The 19,274-nt window shown below is 31.3% G+C and overlaps 1 pseudogene; it reads left to right on the top strand.

Moving 5' to 3' along the window:
- LOC149216412 (cytochrome P450 750A1 pseudogene) overlaps nucleotides 1–18,868 on the top strand; it is a 101,340-nt pseudogene extending 82,472 nt beyond the window's left edge.
- The last annotated feature ends 406 nt before the right edge of the window (nucleotides 18,869–19,274 follow it).

Below are 19,274 nucleotides of genomic sequence, written 5' to 3'. Positions count from 1 at the left end.
TTTTAAATTTAAAATGCTTATATTAATTTTTAAAATTAATTACTAATATGTTGTAAAAGTCATTGTACTTTATTTTTAAAAATATGAAATGTTTTTTACTTTAATTATTGACAAATTTATATATATATATATATATATATAATTTAAAATTCTTAAACTATTTTATTAAGTTTTTTCATATTTATAAATTTCTTTTTTATTTATTTTGAAAAGAAAATTTAAAATTTTTGTTCTAATTTAATATTATTGTTATTTGGTTTTACGAAAATTCCTTTAATAATTTGTAACATAATATTTGCATTTGATGAAACATTATTAAAATGTTCTAAAGTATATTTTAGAAACATTATTAAAATGTTCTAAAGTACATTTCAAAAACATTTTGTTTAAGAATTGAAACATAACAATGGGCTTTTGACAATTATATGTGGCATTGGAATAATGTATATGAAACTTAATAGAATTTTAAGATAATTTCTGATTTCATTAATTAGAAATTTGAATAATTTCTTTTAGTTTTTCAAAATAGATTTTGGAAAACAAAAAGAAGGTGGTGGAAATGTCCAAAAAAACAACCGGAGTGACATTTTGCTACCATGTGGCTCTTGTTTCTTATAGAGTAGTAGCACTCATTCATTGGCTACAAGTGAGATGTAAGAGTTGAGCATTATGCCTTGTGAGATGTAAGTGTGTGAACCTTCTTGATATCATTTGTGATTCAAGTAGGAGATTTTGGGGTTTGATAGTTGATGTGATTCTGGCTTGTTTGGAAGCTTCACGAATTGGCTTTTAAAGCTTCGTCAATACTATATAGGTTAAAAATAGTTTTTGGTTTAAATTTTAATTAGATCCTGTAAACTAGTAATTGGTGTCATTTTGACTTATAAAACAAAGTAAATATTATATAGATTGAAATTGTTTTTTGGTCTTTTAACTAAAATTTTGAACCATTTTCAATTTACTTGAAATCATGTAAACCCATAAAAATTAGTATAACCAATAAAAAAATTAGTATAACTTTTTTTTGACTTAAATAACATAATGAATCTATATACATTCAAAGAATAATTATCCTTATTACCAATTTACATTTAAATTATATTTTTTTAAATAATATGTAATCATATTCATAATCTATAATCCATCTTTAGTAATATTCATTTATTTTAAATAAATTTAATTATTAATAATGGAGAAAGAAGATAATGGTTGTCTCCCGTTCTTGGATGTTCTCATCTCAAAGAAGGTGGATGGCTCCTTTTCTCATCAGGTGTATAGAAAGAAGACGACACTGAGCAATACTTACATGCTTCGTCGCATCATTTTCCCGCTCAGAAGATAGGAGTTCTTAGCACACTTGCCACCCGTGCTGTTAGAATTTCGGATGAGGAAAGCCTGGAGTCGGAGAAGGCTCACCTCCTAGAAGTCTTTGAGAAGAATGGTTACAAGAAGCACCTCGGTCTAAAAGCCTTCCTCAGGGCCAAGAAGGAGCCTTCTATCCGAAGGGTTCCTAGTGATCATATCATGGGTGTGAATCTTCCTTACATCCAAGGAACCACGGACAGGATTGCGAGGATTCTGAGGAAGTATAATGTTCCCGCAACCTTCAGACCTCTCAATACGATCCGTGGCTCCCTCAGGTCTGTGAAAGACCCGATTGACCCTAAGGACTTGAAGGGCGTCTATGTCATTCCATGTTCCTGTGGCACCCCTTATATTGGTGAGACTGGTCGCTCTATCAATCAGAGGATTAGCGAACATTCAACGGATTTAAGACATGGTAGGACCAAGTCCTCGGCCCTGGCTGAGCATGCAGGGAAGACTATGCATCATGTATGTATAGAGGAGGCTCAAGTCATTGCCAAAGTTGCGCAGTTTCACCATCGTAAATTTAGAGAGGCCCTGGAGATTGAGAAAAGGCCAATCAATCTTAATAGGGATGATGGCTGGAAGATCAGCAGTTGCTGGGTCCCAGCCTTGTCTTCCTAGCCTCCTCTTTCGCCGTTTTTGTTTGGTCTTAGGGTTTCTATCTTCCCCTCCTTGAATTTTCTTTTGACAGATTTGTCTGATTTTTTGGAGTGTTTTTAATAAGTTAGGAATCAGTCTCGGCTTATTAGTGTATTATCCTTAATCGGTTTATGATACCATTGGACATTTATTATTATTTTTTCATAGATTTATTAATTATACATTGAGTTTCCCTTTATCAATGTCTATTAAGACCCCATTTCTTAATCCTTATAATGAATATAATACTTACCTTATGACATAGTTGACTTTAATATATTTTTGAATAAATAAATATTGAATAAATAAATAAATATTGAATAAATATCGATTATTAATGGTAACTTGACCTTAAGTTTAAAGGATAAATTGTAGACCAATAAGGTTAGTTTCAACCTTGTAGGTAACAATTTATTTACCTAAGGTCTTAGTTACCTCTATTATTGAACTAACATTGATTATTTGACCATTAAGTCTAAAGGATAAAAATTTTGATTTACCAATATTATTGATACTATTATGAATTAACATTGGCATTTCCTAGGATAACAAGACTCTAGGAATAATAATGGTTTAACAATTTGTTTGGGATTAAAAATCATTAAGTAGTTATAAAAGATTCGATAAACATATATTACTTTATATAACTTATTTTAATGACCATTATATTTAAATAATGAATATGATATATTTTAAAGAAATAAATAATGGAAATCTAACTTACCATTGGACCATTAATTTATTACATAATTACCTAATGTAACTTAATTATAAAAAGAGTAGTGATTTATTACCATTCACGTATATTTAAATAATAATAGAATAATAATAAATCATTTAATATATATTATTTAATGACCAGTATAATTAAAATATGAGTATCATACTATAGATTCTCTTAATATGTGAAACAATATTAATAATATATCTATTTATCTTTATACTAACGTTTTAATAGTATATCCATTATTAATATTAAATATTAATTATTTAATAATATAATTGAATAGTAATATATTATTATATAATGACCATTATAATTAAAGTATTAATATTATACTAGAGATTTGGAATAATATTAATAATATATCTATTTTAAATTAATTTATTATTATTTAATTATTTAAATAATAAATAATAATAAATCATTTAACATATAATAACCATTTATATTACAGATTCTATTAATAGAAATAATATTAATAATATATCTATTTATTTTAAATTGACAAATGAATTCTTTTTTACCAATTTTAACTATTTGTAGAAAAATATTAATTAATTTTTTTTAGTGATTTGACCAGGTTCATTAGGTCAAATTAGCCGTTATAATTTTAGCCGTTGGAGTCTCTGCACACTATATTTAATCGAGCTAACCCAGATTGGTTCTTCAACTTGTCCTGACGATGAACCACACTGGTTGGTTCGAAACGCGTCGACACAAGATTGATTATGTGATTTTGCCGAAGATTTTCTAAACAATGTTATGGATCACAGAAGTCTAAATTCCTTAATACTCATTTAATTTAAATTTTCAAATAAATTTAATAAACTTTATGGAGTCCAACTATTTAAACTTGAAAACTTCTAATAAATTTGGGAGCCGCATTCCCCGCTTCCTGCGCCGACATTATGGTGACTGCTTATAGCCAAAACTGAAATGTGCCAGACCAAATCTGATCCGAAGACGATTATTGCTACTCTGGGAAAATTTCCACCGCACACCATATTTCATTATTTTATCAAGATAAGATAAGCTTATGTGAATTCAATGGCGGCTTTAAATCGCAGCGGCTTCTTCTTTCTTTCCAGCCATAGAATGTAGCTCTTACGAAAGGTGTGTGCAATATGGATTTTCCTAATTTGCCTCTGTCCCTGCCTATCACAGTAGCGGGTGAAGGTGCTGCCACAGCTGCTTTTGTCAGTCTAGTCTTCTCTTTCTTTTTCATTTGGTCATTGCACAAGAGGAGCATCAGCGCCAGATTGCCTCCGGGACCCTTTCCATGGCCTATCATTGGAAATCTGCATCAACTAATACTGCCTGCTCACCGTTCTCTTAGAGACCTTGGTAACAAATATGGGCCCATTTTCTTTCTACTCTTAGGCTCTGTTCCTACTGTCATCGTTTCTGTTTTTGAGATGGCTAAACACTTTCTCAACTCATGATTGGTTGTTGCTAGCCTGCCTCCAACTTCAGCTCGAAAATATATATTTTATAACTCCAAAGAAGGCCAACATACTTACACATCTTTTATATTGGATTGTAGAATGAGGGTTTGGGTTCAATTAAATGGTTGCTACACTTTTATAGGCATCAACTCATAATAAAAATTAAAACATTTCATGATCTAATAATTAAGAAAATCATAAGAACTAAGTTTGATTCTTGTTAATTATATTTTTATTTAATAATATTTAATTTTAATAAATTAATATCATAAATTTAAATATTATTTTTCAATAACTAGTCATTTAATATAGTCATTACATAAAATTATGGTCTCTATATTACTCTCTATTCATGGCTATGGTTTAAGCTATGATTTCAATATTCATGGCTTAAACTATTCATGGCCATGGTTTGCTCTCTATATTACTCTCTATTCATGGCTATGGTTTAAGCTATGATTTCAATGTTCATGGCTTAAACTATTCATGGCCATGGTTTGCCTCCACACTGGTTCCCATGGTTTGCCTCCACACTGGTTCCTTTGAAACACTTCAGCAAAAATTCTCCTATGTGATTTCTACCCAAAAACTTTTCTTAATTCATTACACGTCGGCAAAAAATCTGCTTTGTGATTTGTATCGAAATACTTTTCTTAATTCATTATGGATCACACCAGCCTGAATTCATAAATTATAAATTTATTTCAAATTGTCATCATTATTATTAATTAAAAAAAATCTCACACACAAATATATATGGAACAAGATTCTTAATCATAGAGATTTACTTCTATTTTACCATGGAGATCCTTAATCATTAAATATAGTTTGTCACAATACCATGAGCCAATACAGTGGTGGTTACAGTTGTTTATCAATACCACATGCCAAAAAAAAAAAGTAAACACACACACACACACATATATGGAACAAAATTCTTAATCGTAGAGATTTACTTCTATTTTAACATGGAGATCCTTAATCATTAAATATACTTTGTTACAATTCCATGAGCCAATACAGTGGTTTATCAATACCACATGCAAAAAAATTCTTAACTCACTCTAGATGACACTTGTTCATGTGATGTTTTCTCTTTTAATTAATCAATTTAATTAAAAGGGTAGAAAGAGAATAGGTACTTTAGAAATAAATTTCAATCATTGATTTGCATATGCTACAATGATATTCTAGAATAGAATAATATTTCATCGAGTTTAAATCCTTACGATCCACTTAATCTACCTAAAATTATTAATTTGCATATGTTACAATGAATATTCTAAAATGGAATAATATTTCATGGAATTTAAATCTTTACCATCTACTTAATCCACCTAAAAATTATTAAAATAAATTAAAATTATTAAAACTATATTAAAAAAAATAAACAAACCTATGAGTACAATTAAGAACTTATCTTAAAAGTAAATTTTTTTTATAATATTATGTTTTATGATATATTTTTATAATTATTAAACCTTTTAATTATAAATTATTATAATTAATTATATATAAAACATAATATTAAGAACTTATCTTAAAACTAATTTTTTTTTTATAATATTATGTTTTATGATATATTTTTATAGTTATTAAACCTTTTACTTATAAATTATAATAATTAATTATATATTTTTTATAAATTAGTATTTTAAAATTTTCTCCAAAAAAGGCCACTCATAATAAGAAAGTTGGGAATTTACATCCTCTTCCTCAAATACCTATTTCCAACTGCCATGGCTGCAATCTATTAATATCCTTGCCGATGTTATGAACCTATCAAATAATTTCATTACAGGGAGTTGTTCATTAAAGGTTCGAAGCTTTAAATACCTTTTAGTGACAATATCGAAATTGAAGATACAAAAATTATGACTATTTTTTTTAAACGAGTCTGGAACTCAATATCACAGAATTGAGGAATTTCCGTTTAATTTCAAATGGAAATGAAGAAAGCCATGTTTGATTACAACTTCCCACACTCGAGTAACACTAGCACTATAATTCCTCCAACCCGCCATGTGCTCATCACTCTTCTACATAACCTCCATAACCCGTTCTTTCGTTTCGTTTTCCATCAAACAAAATCACAGAATCATTGTCGACAATATCCATAAGACAATACCAGTGCACCAACATAACTTTACAAAATACTAAGCTTACCTCACAGGCATGCAGATTTTCAAGATTCTTGGGCACACTCCTTGATTCTCAAGATGCTTGGACGGACAATCTTGTAAGTGCATCCGTCATGAACATTTGGTGTTGGCAAGGGAATAAGCGGAATAAACCAAGTGCCCTTTGTTCCCTTCATCTATTCTTCTCGAATAAGCCATCTGCATACTATCCATGTCTGTACCATATTCGAATTATTTTATATAATCACTTTCATATTTTGTTAAATAAAGAATTTAAAACCATTTTTAAATAATTGCTTCATGGTGCAACACTTCAAACTAACTTTTTGATCCATGGGACATATAGATATCGTCGAAATGCAGGATTCGAATCGAGGCTTCATTGAAACGAAATCGTTGGAGACTTTCTCTATGTAGCTGTGCCAATGGAGTTTTATAGGCAAAAATCATGTCCATCGTATGGAAGGCCTCAAGAGTCCATGTGATGTTGGACACCATGAAAGGCTAACCACCATCTGAATTCTCCGATCCATTTCTGTAGCATGTTGTTCTCTCTGCCACGTCCAACTTTTCTTTAGGATTTGAATGCATTAGGGTACTTGGGTTAAGGAAAAGTGATTTATTGTGTTTTAAAAACTTGCATGAGACATTTGGAGAATGTGGTTAACATTCCCATTTAGTAGGGTATTTACATGCGAGCCTCCTAGCTTATGTAATAGATTAACCATGCCATTTGCAAGGAGAGAAAGTATGGTTCACATGTGAGCATTTAACATGAAGGTATTCACATGGTGAGGAATGGTGAAATTCACCTGGTATTCAAGGTTGAAGTGGTCAATTTTATGAGCAAGGTTGGGTCTCTCTCACCAGTATAGATGTTAATAATTTTTTATATTTTTTGGGTTAATTTTGTTTGAAATTTAGGAGAGATTTTTGGAATTTTAGGTTTCAATTTTGTAATTTATAAAAATACCGTGTTATGTGACTTTTTAGAGATATGAATCTAATTAAAAATTTAATAATGTGTTTTAGCTAAGCAATGTATAGGATTTGGCTTCAAATTCTAGTGAAAAAGAGCATAAACTTCTAATAATTAGATTGACATTAAGCTACTCTATAATAGTTGTTTTAAATGATTTGTTAATTTTGCATTCAATACATTTATATATAATCAAAATTGAACCCTAATCAAAATTTAACATTTTACTCTTGTTCCCTTCCCCTGCTTAGGGGTATGCTAGTTTACATAGAAGGTGTTTTAAGGGGAGGGTTTCCCTTGCCCTTTAGTTGTTTGTCCATATCTAATCAAACAAAGGAACGCATTAAAAAAAAATGGTTTTTTCGCTACATCGATTTTTGTTTACATCATTTGTTCTTCATCTATCCATGACATGGATTTATCCAGTTTGATATGGGCATTCGAGCTCTACCAACAATTTGCAGCGAATGGATTTTTCAATTATAGCAATCATTTGGATTTTATGGAGTGGCGAGTCCATGAAGGAACTCATATGTCTTCCTTCCCCAATGGGCGAACTCATATGTCTTCCTTCCCCAAGCCCATTGTTTGTCGTCTATGTTGAGGACTCCGTCACACAATAGATTATCAAAAATACATTGGGGAAGTTGTGAAACGTGGAATTTACATTATACTATAGTAGGGCCTAGTGATCATTGCGGTGCCTAAACCCATCATGGCCACAAAAATGCTAGGGGAAAAGGTATGATCCCCATGATCATGGACAAGAATATAGGTAACATTTGTTGTGCATTTTGCATCAGCCCATCTAGTGTTGGCATGAGCCATAGGTGTCAGCAGGGAGAGGACCGAGAACATGATCCTTGTTGTCGAGAAAAAGAGGCTTCAAGTTTATGGGAGATCAGGTGATAATGATGTAACTCTGGAATTGATGGTTTGCATATTTTGAATTATGACAACCTTCTATTGTAAATTGTAATATGCATACTTGGAACACTTTCAAATATAGTAGTTACATTCATCGTTTTGATATAGGAGCCAAATATATTATGTGGGATTTGAGAGTGATCTCAATCACCACCTAATGCTTTCTTGAGTGTTGAAAGGATATCCTCAACATTGACTTTCTAGTCAACATTGTCTTGGCCTTTTGCAACCTATTCGTCAAGTTATAGCAGACTCTTAGAGAATCCAAATACAAAATCTACGACATTGGTTAGAGTTTATTTATATATTATTTAAAAAAAATATGATTATATGAAGTGTAAACCCCCAAAAACAAGCAAACAAATACCTCAAGACAAATACCCCGAGACAAGCTTTTGTGGGACCATAGGAAGTAATGACAGACTCTGCATTTATTCAATGTACTTTTATTATTACAAGATCATTGTCTGGTACAAAAGCACCTAGCACATCGGAGTCATGGGTCATCACCATCAAGTACTAGCAATGGTGGTGCTTTTGTTTAGCAATTTGGAGGACCAATGATTGACAATATTACGATTAGTGGAAGCAGTTTGATAGCTTTGCATGCAATTCCTGTAGAGATAGGTTGAGAAAAAAGAAAGTAGTAAAGCAATGTTGAGAGCTTATGATGCCTTGTTTGAGTGAGTGAGAGTTGAAAGGAATGTGGCAAGCGTGAACTTAAGGTCAATTTTTCTGCAATAGAGATGAAAAGAGCAAGGCTTGTGATGAAGTCTAAAGGTAATTACAGATTAATTTTTAATGCAAGGCATGAAATTGAGCACCATGACCAAATGAGGTCAATTTCGGATAAATGAAGAGTGTTAGTGAATCCAAAGCCAAAATCCAAGGTAAGAAAAGCTAAGCTACTATTGGGCACAAACGAGGTATCAATTTTGACTTCATGAACCATGCTAGTAAAACTAACACATGTAAAGCTAAGCTACTTTTGGGCACAAGTAACAATTTCTAATAAAAATCCTATTACTTTGTATACATAGTTAAATTCTCCCAAATATTCATGTAGCAGCAAGCAATGTTTCCATTCTAAACACTATTTTCTATGTTTCACTAATTAGAGTGTCTTTCTCGGTTTACCTATCTTGAATTATGAAATATATTCACATAAGACTCCAATATGTCAATCCTACCAATTATGCATTGAACCTTTATTGATACCACTTAAGCATGGAATTTAGAATAATCTTTATTAAATTCAATATATGTTAAAATAAATTACTTATACTTTTGAATTATGAAATATATTCACATCAGGGTTCGTATATATCAATCCTACCCATTATATATAATACATTGCAAAAAGCTTTGTTGATACCACTTGAGCATGGAATTTAGAGTGGGTTTTATTAAATTTAATATATGTTAAAATAAATTACTTATACTTAGTAAATAGTAAACTTTGTTATGAATACATGAGAATTTATAAAGTCATACGACTATGCCAAACCCTGTATTTAACTAAAGAACAATTCTCAGGAATTCATTCACTTAGAATAGGAAATACCCCATAAAAGTTAAATCCCAATCTCAAATGCATGAAGGCATTTACAAATATAGATACAGCTCACTGCAATTACCAGTAACGCACACTCTAGAGTACTAAAACAATGTGAGATCAAAATATTAATATCAATCTAAAACTGAAATTAATGAAATCAAATCCAACTGCATTCTCAGAACTTTGGCATTGTCGAATAGTGATGTCCATTTCTACACACCAGATTGCTTCACCGGCATAAATGCTTGATAACTACTAAAATTGTAGTTGAAACCAAACCCTAGAATGGACCATCAAACAATTATCAAATATTTACACGGCTTAGCTCATATCTTGGACATTCGCTGGATAAAGGAGGTTGAGGAGCGTAAATAGAGAAGTAGTTGATCCATTTTGTATTCTAGCATGCACAGATAAACACGTCACTTCAACTCCTGTTTGTGTTTTCTCCATCAGACCATCGGTTGTCAGTGTGTTGTCCGTTTTCAACGTCGTTTTTGAATGTTATCCATGCACTTTTAAACTTTATCTTCGCTGCAGGTGTCACCGCCAGGTAGGGTTGTTAATATCTGAGAAATCTAGTTTTTTAAAATTCAAGTAATATGACTGCTTTGTTTAATTTAAATAGGTTTAAATTTTAAAGGCCTCGCCTCTCCAAATTGATTTTTTTTTAGTATGAAAAAAGCCATATATTAAATAAAACGGATGGATAATATACATCAAAGAAACCTCCGTAAAATAATCATCATCAATTCAGGGTACTTTTTTTAGGTTGCCAAAAACAGCCAACCTCATTATAACTGACCCATTACAATACATAAATATCTATATTCAAGTGATGTACTGAATAAGAAATATGTTCAATATGATAGCTAGGACCAGCTATTTCATCAAAAAGAGACTTTCTGGTGAGTTAATCAACCATATTCACACTGTTTCAAAACCATATCTACACGTGAACTATTGCCTGTAACATAGAAGAGAAAAAAAACAGTTATACCAAAAAGTAAAAAAACAATACTATTTGTAAATATTATGCCAGAAACGTGAAATCCACAGTGTGCGAATTATGCTCCTCCATAAAAATGGTCATCTGCACTTCACCCTTTTTTCCAAGCAATCTCTTCTTTGAGAACCTATCCACGATTTGATTGTGTTCTCTTCCTATGTGATTTATTGGGGGCACCCAATCTATGTGATTTATTGGGGGCACCCAATCTGTGTTTAAAGGCAATCATTTTCCTTAACCAAGCAAGGTGATTGGGATGATTTATATTCACTTTACTTTTGATATGATCCACAATAATCTTAAAATCGCCATATATATATGAACTTCTAGAATAGTTTATGAACCATAAGATGTCCCATAATGCCATTGCCTCGGCCTTCTTGTTGGTTCTTATACCATCATTCCAATGTGCATGGTACTACAAATCAGTAGACATAACAAGCCATATGCCATCCCGTCGAAAAAAACAATCGGATATACCATTGAGGGCCAATACTCTTTGTAAGCTTCATTTGATTTTGTACATTATCTTTAATAGGATAAAGTGCAATTAATGAAATGATCTTTTCATATATAAACCAAAGTCATCCTTCCACTTTTTGTAAGCTTCATTTGATTTTGTACATTATCTTTAACAGGATAAAGTGCAATTAATGAAATGATCTTTTCATATATTAGACCAAAGTCATCATTCCAATCTTCAAATATATGCTTGTTCCTCCACTTCCATATGGACCAGAAAACAAGGAGGGGAATGATCCTCCAAGCTGGCTTTTGCTTGTTCCACCATCTCATACAGTCTGCAACATTATGAAACTGTATATAAGGAAAATAAAAAAATACAGCTAGCTTACCCCATACCTGAGATACATATTGGCACTTGAGAAATAGGTGAACATTGTTTTCCTCCTCCTGCTTGCAAACCACACACATACTAGATCCATGCCATGCCATGTGGGGAAACGAGTCTCTATTAATTGTTAAGAGGTTTAAATAGACAACTTGTTAAAAAACTTGAAAGTCAAACAGGTCCATAATTTTGCACTTTACTTTGACTAGAAACATAAATACAATTTTACTAGTGTTTCACTTGGAAATATGTAATATTCTTTATGAGAGAGAATGGGGAGTATAGTGTTTTTTACTTTTAAATTTAGAGGTAGTATAACATTCTATATATATAAATTTTTTAATTTAGTCGATTCAACTTGGTATTTAGTTTCATCTTATCAATAGTATGAATAGTTATCAAATTTGAATTTGGATTCAAATTCAATTTGATAGGAAAACGATTCACTTTAAATTTAGTATAGAAAAAAAGAATCTAGAATAAATATCTTAAAAATATTTAATAGTATTATTAAAAAAAAAAAAACTCATTATTTTTTCAACATTTATCAATAATGATGTAATAAATATTTTCAATGTAAAATGATTAAAAATAAAATATATTTAAATTATTAATAATAAAAATGATAAAATCTCAAAAAAAATAGATATCAAAAACAAGTTTGAAATGATCTCCACATATTAATTCATTGAAACCATTTAAGTATCTCATATAAAATAATAACATCTATCCATCAATATTTTTATTTCTGTTCCATTGAAAATAAACGAATTATAATCAAATCCCGCACCAACGCTCACAATTTTACATTGGACACGCACTAGTAATCACAGTAGGTAACACAATTTTATGATTTCACAGTAGGTAACACAATTTTACAGTTCAATCGCATAGTAATCACAATTTATCCCATAGTGGACATCAACTAGTAATTGCGATCTGTCTATTGAAACCTCCATACTAATCTTATTACTGAATTTTCTTACTTTTTAGGTCAATTTTAGCAATCTTGGCGACTATGGAGAGTATTAGTCATAGTTACCAAATTTTAATTGGAGCTGGATTCTTATTCAATTTGATACAGGAAAAATTAGATCGTTAGACGCTCTAGTATATATATATATAAATTATTTATTTATATATATATAGATTAGAAAGGAATTTTTTTTTATTAATTCTTCAACATTAATGTATAGTATTATAAATGTTATAGACATTTTTAGTGTAAAATGGGAGAAAAAAGAAATGTTAAAAACGAAAATATCAAATTTATTGAGCCTCGCAAAAAAAAATAAAAAAATATAACAATACAAAATATTTAAATAACGTTGGTTCATAAAAAAATTTACAGGTGAAGAAATTGGATCCCTCTCGGCTCATGTCACATCCATATTTAAGATGGATCTATGCTGCTTAATATTACATAACTGGAAAAAATGTAAAATAAAATTTGTTAATAATAGTGACAAAATCTCAAAATATCTAGATATCGGAAATAAGTTTGAAGTGAACGCCCTCTTATGAACCCCCAACAGTGCCCTCTTATGAACCACCAGCAGGTTATTCCAGGTGGCTTGGTTTTCCTTGAATAATGGTGAAAAATGGTTGTTCTCACTATTTGTTTAACTCCTGAGTTATGATAGATTTTCCCACCATGTGAAAAAAAAATTGAAGTGATCTCCCATATTACGACATTGAGACCATTTGAGTATCTAATATAAAACCATAACAACCACCCATTAATAATTTTGATCATGTTCCATTGAAAATAAACCCATCTAATCAAATCATGTACTAATGCTCACAATTTTACAATAGACCAGCATCGTGTAATCACATTTTATCGGGCTTATGTTTACATAGTGAATATCAACTACTTATTGATCATAATTTATCATATTTATGATTTCACTGTGGATAATTGTTGTACATAAAAATTGTTTTTGTGAACTTGAGTTATTCCTTTTGGCAAGTTTATTTACAACAAAATATTTGGTCATCCAATATTACCTAACTGTATTGAAACCTTTCTAGGGAATTTTCCTAATTATTTAGGCCAATTCAGTGGAACTTGTTAACTATGATATTAGTTACAAAGAAAATAGGGTTATGGACCGGATTGAGATAGAAAGGGGTTTTTGCTTATCATTTGTAGGGAAAGATAAATATATAGTTGGGGATATATAATGTTGGTTTGGGGAAAAGAAATGTTCAGATTGATCACAACACTAAGGGTTATAAATGGTTTCAATTTTTTTCCATTCAATCTAGGTGGGAAATGGATGGTTTCAATTCTTTTCCATTTAATCTAGGTGGGAAATGGATGGTTTCAATTCTTTTCCATTTAATCTAGGTGGGGAAATGGGTAATCAACTTGCCGTTTGGATGGTATTATTTCTGTGTGTAGCTTAAATATGTCATTAGGCTTCAGGATTTTGAGTGCCTCAAAGGGTTCTTGATGGGGTTGAATCTATTTGCACCATCAAAGAAATGATTGGCACACTTTCATATTCCAATTTTTTGAAGATATTTTCGTCGAATTTTGGTGAAAATATTTAACTTTGTGGGAAATTATAGTCTCGTTAGAGACCCTAATTTGGATGTCATGGAACAATAAAAAGACAAATCTATTTCCACTATCAAAAAATGATTTAAACACTCTCACATTCTAATTTCTTGAAAAAACTTTCTTTAGCAAAAAAGTTTACCCTTTTAAGAAAATTTGTGGCCTCTTTAGAAAACTCTTAATTTCCTAATTTTGAAGGCAGGGAACAGGAAGGTCCGTAAGAAGCATTGACAATTTTTTTTAATCAAGCAGCTCATTCATGGTTGCGTTTCTGCCACTCATGCAAGGCAAGAGCTAACGGGCATACTATTAAATGCCCCGCTACATGCGCCCCCGTTAGCTATTTAACACACGCACGCCGCTTATTTTTTATTTATCCATCACCCTGCGCGTGTTAAATAGCTAAAAAAACGCATATAACGAAGCATTTAATGCCCTATAGTATGCCCATTAACTCCAGCCCTCATGCAAGAGGTGCGTGCGATGAACCTGCATGAGGTGCCTGCGATGAACCATTTCCTGTCAATGCCACTTTTGTATCTAACATTATGACTAGCCATATAAAATATTCCAGTGATAGGTTAGGTTCCCGAAGTATTCGTGCGAGTTCCCAATGAATTCATCTAGATGCTTCACTGTGGAAACCACGCTCTCACGCCTTCTTTTTCCAATCTTTCCATCAACTTTTGTAGCTTTAATTTTTAGGTTTGATTTTTTTTTATAATATTACCGTTTTCTTTAAAAAGTGAGCTCTCCATGGTCTCTCAGGAATTTTTGTTCCTCTTTTGTTGAAAATTTACATTAAATTAAATTGTAAATTGGATAGACGTTCACTTTCATGTGGGATTGGCTTTTGGGATTTGTTTGCATTGCAATTAAATACTATGGTATGTGCATGAGTCAATGGGTATCACAATAAAAAAAATTGATGGTGTTACGATGATATGGAAACGAGCTAATTGAGTTACTTGTGTATTTCGTGTGAGTTTGACATGTTTGTATGTCTTTGAATAGATTTTGGTTCCCTCATATTCTTGTTTGGTTGATTTTGCATTTAAGTTTGTTTTTTGAGTTAATTTAGTTAGTATATCAAAATATGGTGTGGTTTTTTTCCTGTTTTAATGGGGCAGTTTTTTTTAAATATATTAAAACACGTAAATTATATATATATATATATATTAAAAATCAAATATAATTATATATTTTTATTCGATTAATATTTTTTTGTTTTTTAAGAATATTAAATATAATTTTTAATCATTATTATATTTTAGAATTGTATTTTTTACTTATAATTGGTGTATTTGTAATTTCTCTGTGTTTTTTAATAATTTAGATTTTTATGTTCTAATATTAAACTTGTTCAATTTCAAATAGGTCGACAAGATAGTTTGAGGATGTTCTTAGTCCTAGTATATGTAGTATGATCAAGTTGCTAATTGGCACTAGGAATAGAAAATGAAATTTACAAAAGGATTCTTTAAATTTTTTGATTTCCTTATTTAAAAGATATTAATATTGTAATCATATAAAACCAATAACATTTTTTTTAGTTTATTAAGTGGTGGTAAATATCTTGTATACTTATGTTGAAATTTAAGGAACCTATGTTATATGTGATGGTGTGTGATGTTTTTGGATGTTTGATGGTGGTTATTTTGTGATCAGTGTTTGACACTCATTGTTATTTAGTTAACAACAATCACAAACATGATTATGCAGTCATAACAATGACTCTTGACAACTACATATTTGAAGCCCTCTTACACTTCAAAATTTTGTAAAGTAGAAAATTATGTGTCATTTTCAAAGTCTTTCACACATTTCCACACAACTCCCAATAATAATTAACAAAACAATATGTTATTATAATTCTATTTATGGAATATCATGTTCATGTAAAAATATACTATAATGTTCTCTTTTGCATTTCCAATGCCAATACCACATGTCTAAATAACCATAACTCATGTTTATATGATATGTTTTTAATTTATTAATTTAATTAAAAGAGCGAAAGGGACATAACTACTTTTGAGATAAATCTCAACCTTTAATTTGTGAATACTACTATGAATATTCTAGAATATTTTGTGGAGGTTATATATCTACCATACACCTAATAATTATTAATTATTGATAACTAAATTAAAATTATAAAAGCCCTATTCCAAAATAGACATGCCTATTAATGTAATTATTTAGAATTCTTTAAAAAAATATTTCCATATGAGAAAAGCATTAGGATAAGTGTTCCAAGATCACCATAGTTCTTATGATCTACATTAGTGAGATTTACAAATGATGATCTACCTTGTGCCCTTCTCAACACTTTTCCTAATAATTCAAAAAATTTGCCTTAGGTGTTGCATGGATTAACCCTCAACCAAATATAGAGGTGTCATCATTATGAGTTGGTGAGAGGGATATGGAGACAATTGTTGGCTCTATATAAAGGGTAATGGACTATATAGAGAAAGAGACCCTATATGCTAAACTAACTAGAATGAAACTATTTTGTCTTTAAGAATTATCTTCGGTGACTTCTATATCCCTCATGTGCAGGATCATGGAATTATTTTACTCTTTATTGAAAGATGGTTAGTTTATTTATATAAACGAATGAGATAAATTAAGGAGCACTTAAGTTAATAGATTATTTTTAAATGACTGGAGCATTAAAATAGTGTAGGAGTGGTTTCAAATTAATGATGATATTATGTAAAATAACATTCATCGAATAATTTAAATTTGGATGTATGATTTTTTTGGAATTAATTCTAGGGAGGTGCACTTCTTGATATGGTAGTTGGCACCACCTATGATATATTTGTTATCTTGTATAATGGTGTACTTGTTGAGAAGGATGAGTGTTTAGTGCATGTGAATTAACCACCTTAGAAAAAGGTGCCAAACACTTTGAAGTTGGGCACTTGGCTCAAGGAGCATGTAAAACCATCACATATTTTGAGGAAGAATTCTTGAATTGAGGAACCAATAATTAGAGGGTACACCATCTTGGAGGAGGAATGATTGAGATGTTGACACTTGGCTTGGAGGGAGCACCACCTTAGGGGCTAGACAAACCCTTGTTTGGCATGTGAACATGTGACAAAGAACATGTATTCATGGAATATTAAAGAATAATCCTAATTTAGTTGGATATCTATAAATATTTCCCAAAATTCTTCTATTAAATCCTTCTCCTAATATAAAACCTTTTTTTAGTACCCCCAAATACCTATGAAACCCTAATACCATAAATCCCTTCCTCCCAATATCTATAGTATGTTGAGGTTGTTTTTCATAATTTTAAATATCCCTTTTTTGAATGAAGGCGATAATATATTGGTGAACAAGGTGAAGACCCCATGTTAGTCATATTTCTTTGAGGGGCACTACATATGGGGATTTTTTTCATTGACTTGATCTAGTGTGTTTTTTGGAATTAATCCATGTTTTATCGTCACATTCCATCACCTTAATCTATATAAAAGGAAGAAAGTGTCCTTGTTATTAAGAAGAATTAATTTTTCATCTTAGAGATTGATAGTTGTTGTGATGTTAAATATTTGAATAACCTTGGAATATCATGTATTACTCTTGTAATTATGGATTGGTGCTTGTAGAGTACTAGCACTAGGGTTCCTTGGCTTGTGAGATGTAAGTCTTGAGCATTATGACTTGCAGGACATAATTTTGTGAATCTCCTTGATATATTTTGTGATGTAAGTGGGAGAGCTTGGTGTTTAATAGTTGATGTGATTGGTTTTTTGGAAGCTTCATGAATTGGCTTACAAATTTTGGTGGATATTCTATAGGCTAAAAATGATTTTTGGTCTTCAGTAAGACCTAAAACTACTTTTGATGGACAAGCTCATACAAACTTGTAATTGTAATTGATATAATGTTGTCGTGTTTGAAAGTTACATAAATTGACTTGTAAATCTTGGTCTTTTGAGTGAGAAATAAAACTAGATCAAGTAAACTCATTAACATCTAGCACAAATACAAATTTGTATGGTTTTATTTAAATAAAAATAATGAATAATCCTAAAAAAATCTAACTATATCACTACCTATTTGCAAAGTATCAAATGACGCATGAAAAAATTCCATAAACATTCGATGAATTCGCTAATAAAATAATAGATGAACACGTTGCTCCTCACATGGTGGTGGCCTTGAATGGCTAGAAATATCAAGCACCTAATACCAAAGATTTTGTTGATGTGTTGCTTCAAATAGCTGAGGTTGACACTAGAATCACACGGGTAATTATCAAAGATATTGTTCTTGTAGGACTCTCTTGCCTGACCCTCAATATATTGTGCTTAAATCAGTCAATATTTTGAATTAATTTGGTCTGTATTTGTCCAGGACAAGTTTGTCGATGGCGTGGAGATGACATCAACTATGTTAGAATGGGAAATGAATGAGCTTCTCAGACATCCCCAGGCAATGAAGAGTTTGCGAGAAGAAATCGAAAGGGTAATCGACAAAGATCACAATGTGGATGAGTATGATCTAGAAAGCATGAAATACCTCCACTGCATGGTGAAAGAGACACTACGATTATACCCAGCTATGGCGCTAGCGATTCCTCATAAATCTAAAGAGGCAGTAATAGTAGAAGGATATTACATACCTAAGAACACATGAGTAATGGTGAATGTGTGGGCTATAGGAAGGGATCCCAATGTGTGGGGGGCAGATGCTTCTGAATTCAAGCTTGAGAGGTTCATGAAGAACGAAGATATCAATTTAATGGATCAATCAAACTTCAATATGATTCCATTCGGCATAGGAAGGAGAGGATGCCCAGGTGCCCCTATGGCTATTCCCACAATTTCACTTGCTCAAGTGATGCACATTTTGATCGGAGAGTTGAAGGTGATCCGTCTCGACTGGATATGAAAGAAGCGTCTAGTTTGACAATTCCAATACAAGTTCCGCTCTTTGCCTTTCCAAGGTTGAGGGTGTGCTTCCCACTATAGACCAGGGGTGAACCATAGGAGCACACATGGTGCTCTACCGCTTTACTTGCAATTTCTTTAGTATTGTAGAT

This window comes from Pinus tabuliformis, chromosome 1_1, assembly GCF_031772625.1.
Source record: "Pinus tabuliformis cultivar Carrire ecotype Pingquan chromosome 1_1, CPIR1, whole genome shotgun sequence".
In the NCBI taxonomy this organism is placed as follows: domain Eukaryota; kingdom Viridiplantae; phylum Streptophyta; class Pinopsida; order Pinales; family Pinaceae; genus Pinus; species Pinus tabuliformis.
Note: the sequence above shows the minus strand (reverse complement) of the source record. Positions and strands in the feature narration are given on the sequence as shown.